The following is a 19,895-nucleotide window of genomic DNA, read 5'->3' on the forward strand; positions in this document are numbered from 1 at the left end:
TTTTACGTCCTGCATTTCTGCGGATTGATGCGACTGTAACAGCCGTTCTACTTTACGAGTCGCGTCATATAGAAAAGTATTGGTAGAGTATCGTATAACTTGTATGCACTGGCTCTATACGACTCGTACCGACTGCGAAAGCTCCCGTTACATAATACAGGAGGTCTTTCCCATCGCTCGAAAGGTTTAAAATTTCAAGCTATATTGCTCGACCAGTCGTTGAATTATTATCGGAATAATTCAAATATTTTTCTATCGTGGCTATTGTGGGTCATGCACTTATTATTATCGAAAAATCGCTGCTTTCATTTATTACAGAAGTCACTTGTAGGTTGAATGCGATTTCGATGTCGGTATACCGTCAACAATATTCCGTCTCTTCTCGAGTGTCAATTTGGTACTTTCTGAAGACCAGGCTGTACCGCGGGTTCGAAATAAACTGCAAATAATGTCCGTGACAGGTTTCGACGCTGTCGTTTCGCTATCAGCGGCTCTCAACGCGTTAGAACGGGAATTTCGTCGTAATTTGCCGAGAATAGACTTGCGTTGATTTATTTCGGAGCGCTACTGCAATTGTCAGGCTACCATTATTAGCCATTCTCATATATGATACGCTGACGCCATTCTCATATATGATATTTTTGGAGTTGCGAACAGTTCTGTATCCTGCGCTGAAGCCCGCACACGGCGGACTTCCGCGTAATTTCCTGAATATTCAAACGAGGCGCGATATCGAAGTGCTTCGTGCTTGCGGTTTCGTGAACTTACCTCGACGAATAATTTCGTCTGTGCACCACTGTCTGCTTACTCGGGACAAATAGGTATGCAGTTATTCTGAGACTGCCGGGGTGAATGCCCACGAATGTTCACGTGGCCGCGTTTGCAGCCTCTCCCCGAGTTCGCGAAAGCTCCAATCAAATATCGCCGGACAGCTTCGCGTACCAAAGCACCTTAATAGTTGCAATAATGCGTTGATTGTTTTGGCCCGGCGCGTTTACACCCGACGTTGTAAGAGAGATCGGATATTCGATTGGACCCGACAGGAGAACGATATTTGAGCCGAGAACGGAACAATGGTATAATTAAAATTCAGAGAATTTCTATTAAAACGCTTATTAATAATATAAATCTAGCAAATAACAATGTAAGAAAAGAGAGAAAGAAACAGATAAATAGAGAGAGAAAAATTTTTAATAACATATATTATAGTGATATATACACTGAAAAAATTTATTAACTCTTAGTACATATTTCTTTGCACAGTACTACACAGAGAAAAAGGTTTCATTAAGTTTAATAAATGTAATCATTGAAATAGTCCGACCAAATCGATTCTCTAAATTAAAAAATATAATTGATTGCATTTAAACTAAATTTTTGAGATTAAACAAAATAATTTTCATTCAAAATTAAATTATTTCAATGAAATAAATGTAAATAGGGGTTTGAGTACAAATAAATTGTTTTCTCTGTGTAAATAAACATTCAGTGATCATAAATAAATATTTACTCAATGAAAAAAAAATAATTAAATGGTTTTTGTATCAAATAAATATATGTTTACATTTAGTAAATATTTACTTAGAACTATTCCAACAAATATTTATTAAAATGTAATATTTTTTTCAGTGTAACAGAGGCTTAAGTTTTTGTGGCTTAAAGTTACGTAAAGTTACGTGAAATTAATATTATTTATAATCATCGCGCAAATTTAATCTTGAGCATTAACTTGACGTTTATCCGTGTCCCGGCGCAGGCAAACTATAATGAGCTTAAAGTAGACGCAAAGTGAACTTATAATGAAACGTCACGCGCATACTCAACCGGAGCAAATGAGATAAACGATAGATATTGCTAATTACGTGTTGCCGCACTATAGTTTTCTAACTTGCCGCATGAAACTCTCGATCTTATTTCCTTTACGTTATTCTGGATAGTCTAGACACACACACACACCCAAGTGAATCGTACGAATTCTGCACCATAATATAATGAAGCTATATATGAAAGATTATTTTGCGTAAAAACTCCTAAATTAAGATCCACTTAATATTAGTTGGGATACAATTAGATACCGTCATATTCATTTGCATTCCGGGAACTTAATTGCCGTGATAGGTTATCATATATTGAATAATTTCATTGACGGCATTAATTCTTCGACGGTAAAGAAATCGAAAACCGATCGTACGATAAATATAATCAGTCTGCGTTGCTAAGCACTCAAAAATAGAAGATGAATCAATATCACGTGGTGGCGAAATGTTTGATCCGGACATACAAAGGAACCGACATATGGAGGGGAAACAACAATGACAGTCGATTTAATTGATTTGTTCGCCTTTTCACGTTCTTGTTATCTCGAGATTGGTCGGAATTCTCACGATTCTCGTTATGCGTGACGAGAAGCGTGTTGATCTGTCGCTTCGCAATATTTTCTTAGCACACATAAATACATAAGATCAAATATAGATCCGCTGATATCCTGACAGCAGCAGGATGTTTGGGGATTGGTTCTTGCTGTCACGTATCCGGAATATTTCCAATGGTATATCAGAAGTATTCGTGGATTGCTAAGTGCATTCCAATGTTGAACAATGTATAAATGATGATCTCTATTTTCATTGTAAAAATATTTGTTTCTTATTGCGAATATAGCTGATACTTTTAATCTTTAGATTTTAGAAACTTAATTTTTTAAATTAATTAATTTTATTGCGGTATATGTTGCAACCGTTACAATTATCATAATTATTGCTTATAATTGAGGGAATGGACGGAATAAAGGCACAATTCTACTTCGGTCCTTTTTCTACCAATTAGCTTTTTCTTGTAATATTGATCGTAATAGAAAAGTATTGTAACATGTGTAACTTCTTAAAGACATTACATAAATTCATTCGATACTGTACTCATTTGTGTACAATAAAAAAGTAGCAAGTTATTTTAATTTTTATTAATATCAAGATTTTACAATTAGGCCTTTATTCCACCCGTTCCCTTAATTACAACACTGCTACCACATCGAAAGTGAATTTTGTTTCTTAGTGTTTACTATATTCGCAAAATTGAAAACTTACATTACTTGGAAGAGTAGTCTTAGTCATTAGCGATAAAAGTATTGCTCTTATCTAATACCGTTTCCCATTTATAATCGTTAAAGTGTAATCAGAGTCGAGAAAACATTTTCATGTAGCAACGAGGATCGAGAATGCAATGCATCACTGATCGTTTTCGTTCCTAAAGTTAGTGCTCCATTTTTAGAATTTCAATGTAATTGTAAAATAGATATTTTGGTTTTTTTCCCAAATAGGTTTGGAATTTAAAAATTTCAAATAATTTTAAGAAGAACGATTGAGTGTAAAACGTTTTATTATAAAAATATTTGGGTATCATATTTTCATTACACGAAAATTGTAGTTGCAGCTTTTTATTCCAATATCACGGCCGATTTGAATCCTGATAAAACTTTTATAAGAGACATTCTCCAAAACTCAAGAAACTGTTAGATTAAAAAGAAATCGGAAGAATTTAGAAAAATTTAATCCGATTACTGCAAAATCGTGGAAACTCTCGTAGTACTTTCATCGCTCCGAGTATTAAGTATAATCGTGTCAGAACTTTTCTCGGAATCTCAGAACTCTTTGAAGAAGAATCAGAAGTCTGTCAATTATATCGAAGTCTTATAAATGAGGGGGAGGAGTGATAACTTTACAGAGGACCGCTTTTCGTTGCTTTAGCCTCTGGCCTTTTCCGCTGGTAGCTTTCGCGAGTACGGAGCCTCGGGACTATTTTTAGCAGTCTCGCCTCGTATAGAGGCGGTCAATCGCACTAGTCAGGTCGAAAAGTTGCGGGCACTTTACGTTGTTTCCAGACGCGCTGCCCGGAAGGCACAGCTTTTCATTCCTCTTTCAAGTCACTCTCTGTAGTCCCCGTACCTTTCTAGCAACTTTCGCATTCGCCAATTCGGAATTGCCCCGCCTGCTTCTTCTCAGCCCAACGATTTTACTTTCGCAAACTTTAGGAACCAATCTTTATCGAGTAAATGTTTTCGCAACGTGAAAATTGGTTTTTATTGAAAACGTATAACCGTGCGGCGCGATTTTATTTAACTCTGAAATAATTTAGTTGAATCGGTATACCGAGGTAATTAAAATCTCGCTGCGGTTGTTTTTAGTATCTCATGCGCAAAGTACGTTAGCTTTGAAATTGTTTCTTATCAAATTTTACAAACTACGCAAACCGTTTTGAATTGCGTCAACGTCAATTACACGGAAATACATGGAGTTCGTTGCGCGACATAGATCTATGTGGGACAACATTCTCATTGGTGAAAACGATCTCGAACGGTATGTTTGAGAAGTACAAATAACACACCACCCGACTCCCACGCTTGTTTCTATTAACGCGCCGTGTCGTTGTCCCGATTCCGGAATTCCACGCGATCGTCTGATTGTCTCTTTTGCCGTGCAAATACCTTAAATCAAAATGAAAAGCGTGACCCAGTTGTTTCTACCCTTCGATAGTTGCTGTCGTGCTATCAGCACCTTGACTGTCGGAGATACCTATTGAGATGCAAATGCAGGAATCAAATATTCGTCCCGTTGCTGTAGTTTGAGCACGCAGGTGTTATCTTACCTGACCGGAAACAATTTCACGGTTCCTACCCTGCGGGAAACCAAACATTTATACCACGACTGGTGTAACAACGTGAGCGCAATAAACTTTAATGATATGACGTCAATCAATTTTCTACATTAATATAAGAGATTCTAATTTTTCTATCGAGGCAGGAAGAAAAATACGATTTGATCATTCGCTCATTATTTTTATTTCTAGTGCTAAGATTTTTAATTAAACCCTATTAGCTTTTGTGATAAGGGACGACAAAGTATTTTTATTCAGAGAAAATGTCTGGTTGAAAATGAACGAATTATGAGATTCTGTATCAATCGAAATTCCCATCATCTCAACTAGAATTCTCTACTATATGCCTGTTTCTATCTCCATATAATTAAATTTTAATCTCGGTTCAATTAACTCTTCTTTTTTTAGTTCTAAGAATTAGAAAAAAATGAAGAGTAAGTTGAACTAACTAAGATTGAAGTTAATTTACATTGAAATCAACAGTAGAACGGTAGAAACGGGATTAACTAGAAAATTTTGATTCCATTTTTAACCGGAATTCCAATTAATCTATTCAGACATTTTTCTCAGTGTTCATTTAGCAATCGTCGGACGGTCATTGGAGGATACGTGGTCAGAGGTGAGGCATCGGTATTTAAATCTACCGCGGAGCTGCGGTTAAAGACCGGATGTGTCGACACACGCAATTGATTTCGTAAACGTACTTGAAAATAGGAGGGCTGCGTGACTCACGCTGCCACTCGATCCTATATGGACTTTCTTTACGCGTGCACGAATCTCATTTCCCCTGGTAGGATCTGAGGAAAGATTTTCTAGCACGAGAAAGGAATTCTGCTGAGCTGCGAGCTCAAAGGAAGGCTTTCGGGCTTTATACCGTCAATGGGAAATTTTGACAACGTTTTTAAATCCTGATTCTCGCGTGACTATACGAAGAGAAATCGTCGTTATAGTTGCGATCCCTTACGCCGCCGTTCGATCGAATCACCGGAAGGCGAGCTTGAACGGTGAATTGAGAGTTCCAACGGACCGGGATTAGTATAAGGAAACAATCGGCATAGAAATTGGTAGTTGCCGCGCAGAGAGATGGCGACAAACTCTCCGTGCCGGCGAGTTAGCATGCAAATTGTGGCGGGAACGTGGTTAGTTCGACAGTCCCTGAAGTTACGTGCGTCCCTCGCGTTCCACGTGCAATGTCGAGTGCTTCTCGTTCCAGCGCGGGTACAGTGTCACAAAGAGACTACGATACGTTCTTGTTCGCGTCCTCTAACAGGCAATTTGAAACGGGAAGAGACCCGAGGATAAAGATACTTTATCGCTATTATCAGTTTCACTTTAATCGCGTCTCTCTATCTGTTTTTTTTTAATTCTCTTATATAGTAGCGTGAAACGATGATACGAGTTTACAATGATCATCGAGGATCGACAGGACGAGGTCGAGAGGTCGAGCGACTCGTCGTCGACCGGAATAAAAGCGCGATGTGCAATTAAGCGCGCAATGGCGCCGAATGCGCAGCGAGACGTTGAACCCGACCCGATCGCCGAGATTGCCTTTGTGATTAAACAAAAGTGGGTTAATGCTGCGCGTCGGGATCCGTGCATCCGTAATGACGTTGACATCCTGAATCGATCCTCCTCTCGTCCCTCCATCCATTACGAGAACAATGGTGTGTGCTGTACATTGTTCCTTGACGCCGTTCTGTCTTCCTTTTTTCCGGGCGCACGCTTGGCGCCGCGCGGCGTGCGATCGAGAGGTAGGTGCAGCCTCTCTTAATTGCACGTGTTATACGAGGTACCATAAGGCGCGCCTTTTTCGGCCGTGATATTCGTAATTAATAAGTGATTCGCTTCGCGCTAACCAGCGCTCGTATACGGTTTCGCTCACAAGTGGCAGAGACTGGAATGCCGCAACGCTTTTTAATTTATAACTTGGAACGAGAGCATCGCGTGGTACATACGTTTGCCTCTATTTGGAACTCGAAGCCCCGTATATGGCGCGCCTTTTTCCGCCCTGCGGAAAGTGCTCGATGCGTGTGCGGAAAGCACGTCCGCTTTCCTCTAATGGAAATGTTCCGCGGCGAACAACTCGGTCAAGGAACTTCACCGTGCGAGAAACTTCACTCATAACGATGCACGCACGTCTATTCGAACGTACGATATTACGACCCCGACGCGAATGACGCTTTCGTTATCGCCGTTCCGTTCTATTTCCCATTTTTACGTTCCTACCTTTATAATTTATAGTTTTCGCCATTTTTTCGCCGCCGACTAACAATGGTCTAATGCCGGTCTATTTTAATGCGCGGCAAGGCTCGTAAAATATTATGCAAGGCGTAACCGGAAGAGCAGGACTGATTTACGTTATCCCTTAATATATCAGATACATATAAAATCTCGAAAAGCAGGATTTTTCCGCCGGTTTAGGTACTTTACGTCGAGAATGGTTTAGCCATGTTCCCGTTAAAAACCGCGAATGAAATCCACGGCCTCCGCGTCGCGATAATACATAGAAAGAAAAGATTGACTGCTACAGCAAATTAGATGGTAAAATATGGCATAGCATTTTTAATTGGCTGCAGCAGCCAATTTTTGATTGCGTTAGCCTATCCGCAATGTCAGTATAGGATTTCGATAGGCTAACGCAACCAAAAATTGGTTGCTGCAACCAATTAAAAATGCTATGCCATATTTAACCATCTAATTTGTTGCAGCAGCCAATCTTTTTTTTCAGTGTAGCACACGTGTAAAATCGCATCGGGCAATTAAGGTTTATATTTTGCTACATTAAACCGATATCAGTGACGATGGTAATTGTGGCGAAATAGCCGCCGAGCTTCATCGGCGAGTGCTATCGTAACCGGGTTTACGTGCAAATTTTTATTGTTGCGACATCACCAGCTTCCATTAAAGGCGCTCTTCAAACCGCGAATGTATCCAACTTGCCGTCGACATGATTATTAACACTTTTACGCTTCACAGCCTATCAGTACCTACATCAGTTAATAATTTCGCGCTCTTCATGAAATTTTCGCGCTGATATAAACGAGGAGATAAATACAGTGATTTCGATCACTAAAAAATTCCCATATCAGGATGAAATCTCGGCTCTCTCCGCCGAATTTTTTGCTAGGAATAACGAAGTGGTATCCAGCGAGGGAATTTCATTCGTTGCCATCGGCATTCATTCCACGTTCCTTACATCACGCGGTATAAGATCAGTGCGCCGAACGTCGGGAGATGGTGCAACTTTGATGAGGGAAGCAAGGAACGACGGGGAGGGAGATCGTGGGTGCCCCAGATGAGAGGAGCCGAGTGTCAGTCAGCCCCGGTCAACAACCCGTCTCCTTGGAAGCGTCGTCGTGGAAGTATCGCGTGCCTACGTCCATTAACCCGGTTAATCGCACGCTCGTTAATTCCCATTTCGCGCGGCACGTCTGATCCATTCTCAAAGTCGTCCGCATTTTGCCATTGTCCCTTTCGCGACGTCGCGTCGTTCGTTCCATGATGGAGGCTGCGCCGCGCGATAAAATCATACGAGCTATTCAGTCGCTGATCACGCGGAATTTCGTCGGAAATTATACAAATTGTACGAGAATTCAAATTATTTTATCCGAGATCTACATCGCGAGAGAAAAGAGTGGCGGGATGAGATTTTACAGAGACGTAGGCACACAATTGTTTGATTCAACCGTTGCTACTGTTAGGGGGTGTAAAGTATGCCAAGGTATAAGACAGAAATATTTCGGCGGTTGTGTTATGGTATCGCCAGATATTTGAATGTGTAAACTGTATCGCGAACGCGATCGTGTCGGCGAGACTGCTATTTATGAATTTAGTGCACGCCAACATGATAGAATGCTCTCGGATATGACTCGTTTATTTCAAGAATAACGCATGTGAAGACTTTCAAACGATATATTTTACTAAAAATATTGAAGAACGTGATTTACCTGGTATTTATATTTTGAAATATAAATATCCTCAAATTAATTAGTAGAAAATCTTTTGGTTTATTAATAGGCAGGAAAATGTACCGTTCAATCATTTCTACCCTTCATTATTTCGCTGGTTTATACTCGGACAACGTGCCGGATCGAATTCGAACGCAATTAAATCGTTGTTCGCGGCTGGAATCGTGTTTCTCGCTTCCTCTCCACGAGTGTGTTCCCGACCATATTTCGGTATAAATAACTCCAAGAGAACCGCGTAAGCCCGAGCGAAGCGGAGCTCGAAACTTTGCCGCACTGAAATGGTGAATACATCGCGTGCTCACGCACGCACGCGAAGCGACGTCTATGTACGTATAGATTGACTTACGCGTACTTACTGGCTTCGAGCCAGGATTAGTCATCCGAGACGTGGATCTCGCACGTCCCGTTCTACGTGTGCATGCTGCTCGCCGAGGAATCAGCCCGTTGTTTGGTTTCCGAATTTCGGACAGGGATAGGACGCTTGTCCTTCTCGAGAACCCATTAGGACAACTTTGACGTTAATGCTTGCGAAAGTATTATATAAACGTCTGGATTTTCAAACAATGGATAATTCGAAATGAACGTGTCGATAGTATAATTTTTTTTTAGTACAGGAAAAACATTTGTCAGAGAATCTTATAGATTTTTATTCACTATTTAACTTGGAAAATAGAAAATACAAACGTTATTTTACAAAAATCCATTTTAACGAGTGTTACACGAAAAGAACAGTTTTACTGAAAATCTAAATTATCTAAAAATTTAGCTAGCTACAGATTTGAAAATAATTTTATTTGAATGATTAAAATGATTAATTATATAGGACGCCTAAATTGATTGCCAAAATGTCAAAATTTTTTACAACATTATTCGTTATGTTTGAGTCCTACATAATAATTTTAATAGTCCAACAAAATTATTTTCAAATCTGTATCTAGCTAAATCTTTAAATGCTTCAGTAAAATTGTTCTTTCTGTGTAAAGATTCTCGAGAGATGTTGAGAACTCGGAGTATTACCGCAAAACTCCTTTCGTGCCGACACCAAGTAACACTGAGAATTTACATATTAAGATTGTGTTCCGGTATACACTGTCAGTACTGAAAATCTATAGTTCATGTTATGTACAGATTTTCAGTACTGCAGGCAGTATATATCTGAACATGATCTAAATGTGCGATTCGCCATTCGTCAGATAAGAGTGAAGATATGATTGAGCGAGGGTCAAGGATCACGGTAGAAGTACTTTCCCGAGTAGAGTTTCCCGCCGTTCTAATATTTTATTAAAATCCACTAGTGCGTTTGATGGCTTTTGCCAGGCGGTTTTGTCCTTGATGTTCTCTCGTTGTAACGTCCTTCGTAGTATAAGCACCCCCGTTTCTGTTTCTCTCTCATCCGGAGAACAAAGCACTCAAACGTAGACAAGTGCTCCTTCTCTTGTAACAGTCAACACGTAACGAGGTGATCTCGTGTCTCCTTCTAGCGTTAGTTGGTACCCTATCCCGATGATCGACGGCTCGTTTTCCCCCGCCTATCTCCGGTGCATCAAAATTGCCGCCATGGCACTCCACGCTCTCGGAGACTCGAGCGCGTACTATCGAAATAATGATTATCGAGAGCAGTCGCTACGTTATTATCATGTCTGGTCGCATAAATAATGCAGCTCTACTGGGATTGGCTACATTATTATTTACAAGAGAATTCCCATAATCGGCGAATTAGTACGATATTTGAAATTTGGAAAAAAGGATTAAGAGAAAATTAACTAAATCTGTTTTATTCGTTAGTTTCATTTATTTCGCATAAAAATACATGAAAAAAATTATTTTACTGAAGTATCTAAAAATTTATGTATATATAAATCTGAAAATAATTTTATTGAGCCATTAATATGTACAGAAAACTCAAACATGATGGGTAATGCTGCAAAAAATTTAAGCAAATATTTGAATATCCTATATAATTATTTTAATAGATCAACAAAATTTATTTTCTGATCTATATTTAATTAAATTTTTATATTAGATACTTTAGCAACATCTTTTTTTATTTCTTCATAAAATCGAAAAATTGTTCGAATTACCGGACCGAGTCCACTTTTCATTATCATTTCCATCTCACCAACGCGTTTTGCCCCTCGTTTTCGCCTCAGTCCCGCAACGACGTTTCCTCTGTGTGAACGAAAACGAAATGTCGTTTACTGTGGGCGGGATTCGATCAAGGACTGGATCAGGAAACCAGACAAAATTGGACGGCCGCGTCTCTAGTGTGCTAACGAAACAGATGAATCTATACGTAAATACCGTTTCGACGACAATCGGTCGTACATGGCGATGGTAATAACGAAAGCACACCAATAACTCTACATTCTATAAATTAAACAGCTTGGAGCGTCACAATTCCGACTCTCACTTATTGTTAGAGCGATTGTTAATGCAAATGAAAAACGTGCCGTGCATTCATTGACATTGCGTATCCGTCATGGTCTAACGAGCATATAGGAGTAACATAGCGATACGTTATACATCAGCTCGCGAGGCCGGAATTTATCCGTGTTCGTATAGCTTCGTTATCTGGAGGAATGTTTGCATACTCGTCCGAATATTGACACACGCGACCTAGCGCCCGCGAGCCTCGTTTGCAATTCGCGGAACAAATCCGATACTACGATCGCGTTCACCCGCGACACTCGCCAATTCGCACGTGACGCGGTAATTAATTGACTGGTTAACGTGACGGCCGCCTTATTATCGCGCTATTGAGACTCGGGAACGCGAAAGCGTCGAGGCTCGTCATACGAAAGGAATTAATCGAGACCCACGTCGATCCGGAAGGGGTCGAATTGCGAATGCGGAAAAATGCAAAATCTCATATCGCCGGAATGTCGCGGATAGGTTCGATGGAAATTCACAGACTCGTCGATACTTCCGACGCGGTTCTGCACGCGCACGTACGTTATGTACATATGCATCAGGTCGGAACGGTGAACCGATAGCTGATCCGGGCGATAGACTAAAGTTCGAACAAACACACAGTATTCGGCGATTGATTGAAATTCTGTTTTTTCTTTTTTTCTTTCCGAACCTTTTGCGCCAAGCGTACCCTGCTTTTGAGAGAGATAAAGGCGTTTATTGTTGTTCTAAGCCCTTTAAGAACAGAAAAAGAGAAAAATGTATGAACAGAAATATGCAATTAACGAAAGTAATACAACAAAAATAAATTAAACTGATATAAGTAAAATATGAAAATAAACTACTCTCTAAAAGTGAATCAGTGTATTATCACTGACTTCAGTGCTACACTTATAATTGTAATATCAGCCAATATTGAGAAGTTATGGTTTCTACAGATTGAATCTGAAGAAAATTATAACCTCTAAAAAACAGTAAATATTCGCTGATGACTTCAGTGCTACACTTATAACTGATGTAATCAATAATAATACACTAATTCACTTTTAGAGAGTATATAAAGATGGAAAGATAACATACGGTGAGGAACAGATGCAAATAAAGAAAAAGAAAAAAGCTACAAGTGTATCAATAATAATTAAAATAAGAAACTGAAATAAAAGAAAAAAATAACTTAAAGAGAGAGAGAGAGAGAGAAAGAGAAAGAGAAAGCTCCGACCGATCTACATGAACGGAATGAGAGATGTGTTAAAGTCCGTAACGGCTGAACTAACGCTTTCCGTGGGTGATCATCGCTTACGATGCCGAATGCGCATCCCTATTACGGTGTGTATGCAACGATATTACTAACCGCAAGTAATTTTCGCGGATGGCAGAACACGATTACCCCCTGCGAAAAGGGGATACCTTCGGGAGCACGCGTCATATCCGATAAGCGCGCGTACGGCTGCTACGTGGAAAAACCGATGTTCATTTCTTCGTCCGAAATGCGGTAATGCAATTGCGGTCGGAACGAGAGTGCACAGATTTTCAATTCTCCTAGCTCTCAAAGGATCTACTTCGCTTTTTGTTCAATTCGGGAAATCTTTGTATTCGAATTATCGATCTTTGCTTCACCGGATGCTGCAGAAGTTGCGGTATATACGATCGTTCCTAATATACGCCGTGCATTCGTGCTGCTATTCGCATTCAAATAAGAGCGACACGTCGTGGCCCGAAGGCTAATAGGAGCACATTTAGCAAAGGACGGGAAGCAGAACGGTGCGGAGCGGGTTCCATGTAATTAGTAGGGCAGACCTGTCAAGGTTGAGGATCACTGCAAGTCTGCATCCATAGAGATGAAAGGGGCTGGCCATGGCGAGTCAAAGAATCTCCTGGAGCGCCTCTTGTTTCGCTCGTCGGTCGTTTCCTTTGCAGCTGCGATTTTACCTTTCCCGGCGATATTACGTTTCATCTTATTGCGCAAATTAAAAGAAAGAAGGAATAGCGACTCTTAATTGTCTGTTTTCAGAAATGATTATATACATTGTTAGATAAATATTAAACTCTCTCTAAGAATGCAATGTTAATCCTTTGAAGCCGTCAAAATTTGTTTTACGCAGTTTTATACTGACGCTGGGTCTTTGAGATTCATTTAATATATGTTGACCAAAAAGTATTAAATATAAATAAATTGCCTGAGTTTCCATAATTATTAGTGCGTAAATAATATATTTACAAGGCAAAAAGATAGATATAATTCGCACATTATTAGAATATACGAAGTCAATTGCAAACGTTTCGACTCTGAATTTAATTCGATTGGAAGAACTAGTGCGCATTATATACGGCGCGCATATTAAAGCCGTTGTACACTAATTTAATTTAAGTATAAAAATGAAATGCAAATATTTCGAATTATGAAATACATATTTTACCTAATAGTACAATAAAATGTATTAATTTCACGATTTAATCGATCTCTATGTTTATTTATAAACATATCTTTACGTTATTTCGTGTACGACGGCTTTAATGTGCACCAGTGCGCACTGAGTGCGTCCAATCGAATTCGCTATAAGTCTTCTTCAATGCGAAAGTCAAATACAAATATATATAAGTAACTTATGTCTATATATAGTTTACTTATGTTTGATTTATTCTTGGAATCACAAAACTATTTTTATTTTAACTCTCTAGTGACAAAAAATTATTTTTTTTACTGCTTTTGTTAAAAAAATGACTTGTAAGAATACTTATCGATATTTGCATTATTTATACACATAGGGTAACTCCGGCAAATACGCCGGGATTTACGCCGCAGAAGTAAAAAAAAATAGAAGGAGTGGAGGTAATTTTCCCGCAACTACTCTGTTACATGCCTTTATATTATATTAGTATTGTATTATGATTTCAGCTTCTTACTGTTAATATTAATGAAATTATTGTGAGTTGAATCGATTTGTCACTGCAATAAGTAGCGCCATCAAGTTATAATCTACATAAAAATTGATTACTGTAGAGGGCGTGTAAAAGACTTGGTGATTATTACGTGATACATACGTGTAGAGGAATATTAAAGCATGTTGTATAGCAAAATACAAGTGCTTTGCTTTCGTATTCTTTGTTTAGTTTGTTGTCTTGTATATCCCACCTGTTTGAGATATACGGCATTTTTAGCGGGCGGGATTTATATGCCCATTGTATGCCCAAAGCATACAAAGTGCGCAGATTGAAATCAGTGCACTAAATGTAATAAACGCATTACATGAAATATGTACTTCTTGTCATAACACTTCTAATATATGTAGGAAGATTGTAATTATTATTTATTACTTCATATACATACTCATTTTTATTCCTTAACAAAACTTTATAAACGCATTTTATAAGTTATTGTGTTATTTTACGTCTTATTTATAGGGGAGAGTGGTCTAAATCGGACCGTGTTCTAAATAGGACCTTTTTAATTTAAATGAATACGGTTAAGCAGATTTGCGTACTATTTATAACGTAAAGTCTTTATAAGACACCGAACATGTGATAGCGGTTTAACAGTTCTCTGTCATAACATTCATAAAATAGAGATAAATATTATATGTATTTTCAGCCATCGTGTGAAAATTTTTTTAAAAAAGAAAATCATTGTAAATCATTATTTAAAAGGTGTAAAAATTTGAAAAGTAATTGATTTAACATAATTAAAGAGTGTAAAATTAAAAAATATCAAGCATTTCGTGATCACTTTTGCGGTTTATTGTAAAATTTGTTTCAAAGTTCGATAGGACCCGTGTCCAAATCGGACAGTACAGTGAATAACTTATAGGCCTGGTTGTAGTACTGGTGATTGGCTAACTAGATCTGGTCCAAGCAATTAAATCACTAATATTTTACTGATTAATCTGAGTCTGATGACTCAGATTAGTTGAGTTTTATTGATTTCGATTCTAATAATATAAACAGTCAATATTTTCTTTTTCCGAAAAAAATGTTTATCTTTGACTGTCAAATTGCTCGTTTTTACTCAATACTAAGAAAAATACATTAAAATATTTTAAAATTCTATCTAAAAATCCAGAAAAATAGGAGTTTTCGATTTGAACCAGGGGATGGTCCGATTTGGAACCAATAGTTCTAAATCCCCTATGCATTATTTGTAAATTTTTCGTGAGCCATATATACCCCCCCCTCTTCCTCCTATGAATAGCCATATATTCCACCCCTATGGGATATATGCCAAAAATGCAAGGATTTCAAAAAGTTCATTTGTTTATACGAAAAATAAATATATATTTCGGATTTCTAATATTTTTTTCATAGTAGTAGACAGTACAAAGTTTTTACTGATATAGTTCGTTTACTTTAAACATAATAAATAATACGTAATAAATTAAGTTTTTGATAGGTGCGGCGTATATACTTATAGAGTTACCCTATATCGTTATAGCTTTTCTGGGTAAAAGTATTATATTTCAGTGTTCAACGCTACATATATTTTTATCTTCATTTCTTAAATATAACTGATTTACACAGATTCCGAATTTACCCTGAATTTAATTAAAAAATGAACGTTGCAAATATGAAACATTCGCTCCTGAAAAGTTAAAAAGCATTAATTAATTTTAAGGATTCTAAATAACGTATTTAACTTTTCGTATAAAAAGAATGAATACTAAATTTATTTTAATGACGATAATTCACATATAGATGCAACACGAAGAATAATAATTGAATGCTTCAAACAAACCCACCGTCAGTTCTAAAAGGTTAAACGTAACATCCGACAGAATATTCGGGATATACTATTCCTTCGCCAGAATCAATATCCCCCGACACATAACTTCCATAAAATGCACCGCCACGAGAAATATCAAGTAAGGAAAATCGAGCGTGAGATTACGCGCGTAACTTTACGTGCCACTTTATTAAGGATACATCATCTCCTTTGTGGAAAATCGATAAGTTAACCATCTCGCGAGTAGCTGAGGATCGGGCCAAAATCGATATTTAATTTACCCATAATCAAGTTATTCGTTAAGTCGAGTAGCGCGCAATATACATAATTAACGGGAAGATCGCTCTTTGCGTGTTCAATTCTATCTATTAAAAGCAACATGTCTCTTCATCTCAGCTGATACAGGCGATGCTCGACCTCGTTCCTGAAATTCTTAAAGTCGCCGGAAGCGAGGGAAAAAAAACGAACGATCCTGATGTGCGGTCGTCAACGGTCAAGTCGTTGATGTCCCCGGCACGCGATATGAATTTTATGACCCACGAGAGTGTCGCATTAAGTGCCGCGAAAAACTTATCTCCGTAAAGTTGCAAGAAGCGTCGAAGGGGCCAACGATGTTTTTCCAAGATTTTGTTCCCTTTATTCGCGTGCCTCGGTAAACGCATATCATACATGTCCTTGGCTATATTTACGTGCTTCTCGTAACGGCGAACGACGACATTTCCGTGTTAATGTCGCTTGCCGTTTAAAATGTGTTAAACTAATTGCTCTCGCGCCGCGTTATCATCGCTCACCTCTCGCAACTGGCATCTATCGAAACTCGTTTATCGCCCGCACGCTCACGCAGAATCGCTTCGGACCAGAAGGGGCAAACTTATATTTAGTACGTGCGTCTGCGTTACACAATGTTGAACATCGAAAATAGCCGAGCGATTAACGGAGAAATAATCTTGGTAATTTATTAATTGATTTTCTATCGATTGATCTTCTAACTCTAGAAGACACGATTATCCAGTCTTTACTATACACGATATATCGTTCATATCTAGATTAATTTTCATCGTTTTTACAAATACATAGTTCGACAATTTATATTAAATTGAATAGGTACATGTTTCAAAATAGTCCACTCAAATTTGTGTGTTAATTTAATAGAAGATGAATACGTTAGAAATATATTATGTAAAAAAACTAAAGTAAACAATGTTACACTGATTTGTAAGAAAACTGGAAGCATATTTTTTCAGTAAAATTAACATTTATAATGTGTTAAAATAACAGGTATTTTATTCATTTATAATTTACATACATTTTAACATTTTAAAATACAAGGTTTTTACGTTATTCATTCACTTATTCGTAAATCATTATTTTGACTAAGAGATGTTGAATATCAATTTACATAAAAAATGCAAATGATATAACACATTATGTTAAATTAACATTCAAATATGTTAAAAATTCAACATAAAATTTTAACAAACATAGAGTGGACCGTTTTTAATATAAATGCAAAATATTTTTTGCCGTGTATAAAAATTATTAAACGATTTTTACATATTATACCTTAACATTAGAAAGTATTTGTAAGGTTTAAAAAAAAAGGAAGGAGATTATTATTTAGCCAAGTACTTCTAGTATTTCAAAGAAAAGAATTACGCAGGATACGAATGATCCACCACGCAAAAAAATATTTTACTACTCCAGTTAGAATGATAGCTGATTTTTGTATCTGATAGAAAATTGTGTATCATAGAATTTATAGCACAAATCTAAATTCTATCTCTGTCATCTATATGATTAAATGCAATACATACCTATACAATATCGCAGTACTTGCTAGAAATTTATCTATTTTAGCTATTTTTCGTACTTAGATAATTTTCGCTATAACTGCAAGATCACTTTTTTGAATGATGTAAATAAGGCTAATGCTTGAATGATTTTGTCAGAATTTTTTTTGTCAAAAATATATCATATCGCATCTGCGTTTCACTGACTAAATATTAATCAAAATTATCATTATTGTTTATGGCATCTCTGATTGTATCACCGCACCGGTGACATATCGGAAAATATAAAATGCGCAGAAGTTCACGGCAGTTAATTTAACGTTAATGTCATTTCCCGTTCGTTTCGTCGCTGCATTTTCGCGCGCGCGCTCACGCTGCATATCTCTTGCATCCCACCGACAGAGCGAAACGCGTTTTATCAAACGAAAGGTCAGCCGGTGGAAATTTATAGTAATAATTTCCGGCGTCGCAAAAGTTGTTAAGCTCGATGAACAATGAACGTGGAGGATGGTTAAAGATCTTATTGGAAAAGTTCGTGAACTGATTAAGAGGCTCTTTGAAGTTTATCCTAAAGTGGCATTTATAACGGGGATGCTAAATAGCTGTGGCATCTATAACGGAGATGCTAAATAGCTTGTGGCATCGGATTTAATAACGAACGTACGAATTTATCAAGGGTATTCTCTTCAAAATATATCTCTTTCGCAGAAATTCACGATTTTCATGCATTCAAAGATTGATACTTTTTAATCTCCTTGCACTCGCGTTTTTCCACAAAACGATGAACTCTTTCGCGTGAGTGATACAACGTCACTCTCGCCCTTGGGAGGCGCGACGTTTATTTTGCGTCGACGAAGAAATAAAAAAAAATCGCTCTCGTCAAGAAGCGAGTCGGTTGCGGTATGATAGCGGGTGTTACACCGACGTTAGTCGTCGCCAACGACAACGATAAATAATCCCATCGCATAACTCCTTCAGATCTTATATACATTATAATGTACATCAAATTTAAAAACATTATCCGGTGAAATTATTTAGTTCTATCGACATCATCTGAGATCTAACATTCACATAACGATAACACACATGTTGGAAAATTGGTCAAAATTTTGAAAATACTAATTCTTTTAGTATGAATTATTTATTAAAGTGCCCTTAAATTGAATTTTTTAAAAATGTTTAACGTGATTCCATTAAAATCATGTCTGAGAGAGTTAATACTAAGAAGCGACGACGCACCTGATAAAATTTGCAACAAAGACTTGTGTGAAAGGAACAGTCACACGTCAGTCATCGCAGCTCACTTGGCGACGTTGTCTCGTGATGTTCTGTAATTAATTTCGTCCGGTGTCAGAAAAAAAGATTACGTTTGACTTCAGCGACGCGTTTCGCTGTTTTAGGAACCGCATTGCGCGTTTCTATCCTGACGATGCGAGTAACGTGGAAATGGGCATGTTTATCGATTGATTGATTTGTCGGTTTACGCTCGGGCGAATTGTTGTTGAAAATGAAAAAAAAAAAGAGATAGAAGAGAAAATTTACGTGCAACATGCGCCCCGGCGAAATCCCGCGATGCATCGCGTCGATGACAATGGTTGTTGCACCCGGCTGGCGATAAATAGCGCCGTGCCGTGACATAGCGCCGGAGATGTTATTAACGACAATCGATCTAATATTAATCTCGCCCACGTTTCCCAGCGTGGTCCACGGAGGGGAAAGAGCGGAGGAGAGCACACGTCTGGTCGCGCAACCTCGAGGGACAGTGCTCCGACCGCATGTCGATTGGCCCGTCACCGACGGTGTCGACGGAAAGTATCGCCTGATGCACGTATATAGAAAAAAAATAATACACACGCACACGCGTAGGCGCGGAGGATTTTCTCCTGCTCCCTTAATCGAAATCGAAGTGGGATCGGCTGAACTGCAAACGGAGGAAAGAGAGAGAGGGAAAGATATCGTCACCGATAGCGGGAGAAAAGCGGTGAGAGAGAAAGAGAGAGGGGCTAATCGGAAAAGAGAAAGAGAAGAGAACGGTGAAGGATGCACTCTCTCTCTGCGCGAGCGCGGTCCGTGAGTCGAAGAGAGATGCGTAAATCGAAGGGCGCGACGAAGAGGTACCTACGTTGGTGTCGGTGAGATAGAGTCCACGTTCGAGAGAAGGAGAGATTGCGTGTATGCGTTGGTCGAAGGGAAACAGACCGACGGATCAGCGACAGCTGAGACCGGTGTGTCTGTGCGAAAGAGGAGGATGGTGGTGCGTTAGTATTCAGTTTCAAACGGCGAGGGATGAAAAGAGATGGAAAAGGCAGAAGAAGAGAGAGACAAAAAGAATGGAGGAAGGGGGAGAGAGAGAGAGAGGGAAAGAGA

General features: G+C 38.4%; 1 protein-coding gene across 1 annotated transcript in view; it reads left to right on the forward strand.

Annotated features, from left to right (window-relative positions):
* The window catches only part of LOC108728932 (dystroglycan), a 71,888-nt gene that overhangs the window by 13,763 nt on the left and 38,230 nt on the right, over positions 1-19,895 (forward strand). The gene's annotated exons all lie outside the window — the stretch shown is intronic.

The sequence above is a fragment of the Mycetomoellerius zeteki genome, unplaced genomic scaffold, assembly GCF_001594055.1.
Source record: "Mycetomoellerius zeteki isolate Tzet28-1 unplaced genomic scaffold, Tzet1.0 scaffold667, whole genome shotgun sequence".
Classification (NCBI taxonomy): domain Eukaryota; kingdom Metazoa; phylum Arthropoda; class Insecta; order Hymenoptera; family Formicidae; genus Mycetomoellerius; species Mycetomoellerius zeteki.